At 37.4% G+C, this 4,425-nt stretch overlaps 1 long non-coding RNA gene across 1 annotated transcript; it reads left to right on the top strand.

The window, feature by feature from the left end:
* The first annotated feature begins 2,730 nt into the window (after positions 1–2,730).
* LOC139464521 (uncharacterized) lies at positions 2,731–4,121 on the top strand. The gene is made up of 3 exons (XR_011653111.1): positions 2,731–2,972; positions 3,306–3,558; positions 3,902–4,121. It is a non-coding gene; the product is annotated as an uncharacterized lncRNA (long non-coding RNA).
* Positions 4,122–4,425: the final 304 nt, after the last annotated feature.

Raw genomic sequence — 4,425 nt, 5'->3', positions numbered from 1 at the left:
CAGATACTCTTAGCTTATATCCCAAATTATAAGAAACGTTGAAATCGGTACCGCATAAAAGTAACAGTATATTACCACTAATATTCGTTCATAGTATAGAAAATGTCGATTAAAAGAACACAATGTTGGGCTTTATCACTACAACAGCTCCCCAACCCCACACTCCACCCCCTCCCACCAACGCACACCCAAACCCCAACAGACCATGACCCAACCCCACCCTGGAATCTCAATGGTCGGCCCCTATTTTGAAACGCGCACCTGATGCAATCTTTAGCTGTCAGTTTTCAATGTTCCGCCAATTAAAAGATAAAATCCAAATGTAAAACAAATCGTTGTCCACTCATGAGTATACATTAATAAAAATATAACGTGACGAATTTCCTTCAGGTATACATTTACTTTACTTTAAGAAATGAAGGGCATGTTTTATTTAACCTATCTATATAAATTTGCCACAAGGAATATTTCACAATTCTCCAAAGGAAATATGTATATGCTGAAGTGGGGTACATTCACAAAGCATCTTAAAGGAAGAATAACACGATGAATGTCAATTTCTGTGCTAAAAAGACAGCTGATTATTATTAGTTTCATAAATTCTATGGCATTTTAGATTATATTAGTAACATGAACCCATTTTGCATTATTTTACTGGGCGAAAAGATATTGAAAAGATATTCAAATTGTAATTGAAGATTGAAACAGTAAAATATTTCATGTACTAGTTCACCCGCACCTCAAAGGAAATAACAAATATGTACAACGATGTTGATGTTGACGTATACTAATATGACATCACTACCGGCAACCTCCCGTCATAACATAGCGAGTTCACTGATAGCAGTACGCGGAATGTTTAGAGTAGGTTTTACCGTGATGCTGGGATCACATAGATCTACATATATATATGAGTCATGTAAGTTAAGTATTCAGAATCAATCTGAAATCAACAAGTTCTGCTTGTTTTTATGTTTCCATTCTCGCCTTGATACAACGTGGAAGGGCAGACCAATACCGTCGTCAGTGTGTGTGATTTTGCGTCAATATCATGGCGTCACGTGGAACGATTTCTGTTGACTTTTCAATATAAGTATCTAGACTCTAATTATTTATTCCTCAATTCTTGCAAGGATTACATAATCGTAATAATCCGAGCTAATGTAGGCAACAAATTGACGACTAAATCTCTCGGAATAGTAGAAAATGTTAAGTAAAACTAGAAGTTTGTTTTGTTTACATTTTTTCTAAATGAGGCCCACTGGTAGGTTTCAAAGCACAGGGTTTGGTTTCACACTTGAATATTTCGGTTGATTTCATTTGGACCGTTTGTATTAGTGACTTAGACAAAATGTCAATTGATTCTTAATGGTATGATGAATTCAGGGATGTATGTATCGTAGCTGAGTGTGAAATACATGTGATGTGATAGGCATCTCGTCTAACGCGAAAAGAACCGTGATTTTCCAACGCTATCAACATGGCGGTTCGGAGTTTTTATGTTTCGAAAACGAATATAGGGTTATTGGAGTCTTTTAAGAATGATGATTGGTGTTTTGACAAAGAGCAGACACCCAATGGTTTTGAAATTGAAATTCTCATGTAGCTATACCTTATTTGAATAAATAATCACATTTAGAACAGTGAATTGGTAAAATGCGAAAATGGCAATATTTTCGCTGTACACTATTTTCAGATGTCGTTATTGATACATATGCTTTGCCTAAAATAGTTGTTAATGTCATCACATAATAGATACTTTCCCACAGAATCTAAAACTGTGACGTGTATTAGTGTGTATGATGTATTTTTCAGTTTTGGAAACGTAAATTATGGTCCTAATCTCATCTTGGTCTACACTACAGTGTACAGTCACATAGCCTGTCGTTTCAAATAACACTTTGGACAGTTTAACCTTGAGAATTAGACCGATGCAAATGTCAAAATATATAATTTGGTACAGTGGTATTCTACTTACCTACTTTTCATAGGTCCTTTATTGAGTGGGGACACTTAGGTTACCGAAAAGCAGAAGTTACCGACGTGAATCGGAGTCGCCATTTTTGTTTACAAATTGACCTGTAAATGTCACGTGATTTTCATACGCGTTTTGATTGGCTGCGTTCATACAACTTGTCTCATGAAAATAGAGCATGTCCTATTTCGTACAACTCACGTCCAACGAGTTGCATACGTCAAAAGTTGGACAGATTAGCCCGTTCACACGGTGCAATGTGTTGCATGCAACAAATTGTATACAACTAGTTGTACCGTGTCAGTGCCCCTTAAGACGATAGGGCAGGCGTTCGACATATACAGAAATAAGTGTTATAGTGGCAGTAAAATGTACAATACATTGTAACATAAATGTAGGTATGTTCCCTGATCTGATTGGCTAAAAAGTGTTGTCGAATGGGCATAACATCGCTGAATTTTTGGGGTCTCATCACCGTGTATGTATACATTAATTAATGGAACTATTTTTGAAATCATCAACATGGAGGAACAGATGGAAATTTACCCTGACTTCCACATCTGAGATTTCGATGAAATATTGAGTGAATGGGGCGACGAGACATTTTCTGAGATAATACAAGAATTTGAAGGTAAATGAAATTTACCTTTTTCCATTAATTACAAAATCATAATCATAAATAATGTAATTTTCTTGGGCTTGGCCAAAGGAAAAAACAAAACAAAATCAATTTTTAACAGAGTATAAAACATTTATTGCAACTCTATAATGACTTTCATACACCCACCTAATTTTGTTCTTATTATAACCCACAAAAAGCTGTTGAAGCTGAAAACCGTTCTGAGATGGCCCCCGAACTAGGAAATACAGCCAGCGTTTCCGTAGAGCCCAAAGTTCAAGCGTCCAGTCACCGCTTCGCGTCCCTTGATACAAAAGCAGTACAGGACATCGTGGATAGGAACCTCTCCAAATCTACTGGGAGTTAAAATATTTCGACGTAAGCCATTGAAACATAAAAGAATACATAAACACATAAAAAAAAATTCCTACGCAGATTCGATCAACATCAGCGAGAGTTACCTCCCTTACACCATTGCCATAATAGCAATGTAAAGCGTGACCAATGTGTCATCGCAAAAATTGGCAATAATATAACGAGATTGACCAAAATCTTAACATAAATTAAATATTTCGTTTTGTAAGATTTGAGATATGTTACACTAAATGGATATACGGAAATTTCATTTAAACACGACACCGTAATAATAACGAAATACTCCCACTTACCGTCACATTTGTACCCTGAACAAGGCAATCTTTTCACTTCCAGAATGGCTTGGTTTCCGAGGTTTTGAACCCACGTTCGAAGAGCTTCCTGCTTTTCAACTGAATGAGAGACTGAGGTTCTTTTATGCCGAAGTCAGAAATGCTGAGGGAGAACTTTACTCAAAATCGAGTTTTGTTGGGTTGCGTGCTGCCATACACAGGCACATCAGGGGGCCGCCATTTGAGCGCAGCATAAACATTATCCAAGACCGGGAATTTCACACTGCAAACTGCCGTCACTTTGCTGTCAAACGCAGGTATTGAAAATCGCGAGATTTGCAGAATTACCGGCCACAAATCCGATGAATCGTTGAAGTCGTATTCCATTGACTCGAGCTCGTCTCAAAAACGACATTATTCGAACATTTTTCAGAGACAGCAGCAGCTCGCTAACGAACGTAATTTGGTACCTGTCATAGATACAAATATCCTGCCACTGTCCACTGCTCCCGTGAGTAATTTCCAGGTTAATTCTTCTGCTAATTTCCACGGCCTCTCTCACATATGTTATTCCACTGTAACAGTAAACAACTTTTTCAATCCCAGCTAAGCTGCATGTCTGAAATTTCGCACGTTTGACGTCTCTTGTCACCACCTCAGTTTCAGGCGAGTTGACACTATCTTGTACAGGGGCCAAACAGTATGTACGTCTTTTCTAATTTTGATTATTTGTATTTCATAGATACGCATAACTACAAATTACAAGTAAGATGAGGAACTGTGATAAAGAATTGAATTTGTGATATTTCCTGTTGTTTGTTTATTTTCTGAGAAATGAGCTTGAACATGTGACCACCCCTTTCGTAAAATGGACCCTCATTATTGGAGTACCTCGAAACCATTGATCGGTTTCGCGGCACCCCATATCATGCATCTTTTCGAAGGTGAGCGGCGTCGTGTTCAAATGAAATTTCCGTACATCCATTCAGCATAACATCACGCAAATCTTACAAAACGAAATATTTATCTCCTAATTATAATTTTTTAATTTGAAGTTTACACGATATACGGATTTTCCATTGGACGAGAGGTCGGTCACATGACCGCGAAGTTGACGTTCATAAGTGTATCAACGACACAATTTGACATTCATACGTTTTTCACGAGGCCATGTTCTTGAAATG

This window comes from Haliotis cracherodii, unplaced genomic scaffold, assembly GCF_022045235.1.
Source record: "Haliotis cracherodii isolate W230 unplaced genomic scaffold, xgHalCrac1.p SCAF_17, whole genome shotgun sequence".
NCBI classification, from domain to species: Eukaryota; Metazoa; Mollusca; class Gastropoda; order Lepetellida; family Haliotidae; genus Haliotis; species Haliotis cracherodii.
The sequence above is the reverse complement of the archived record's forward strand: the minus strand, read 5'-3'. Positions and strand labels throughout refer to the sequence as shown.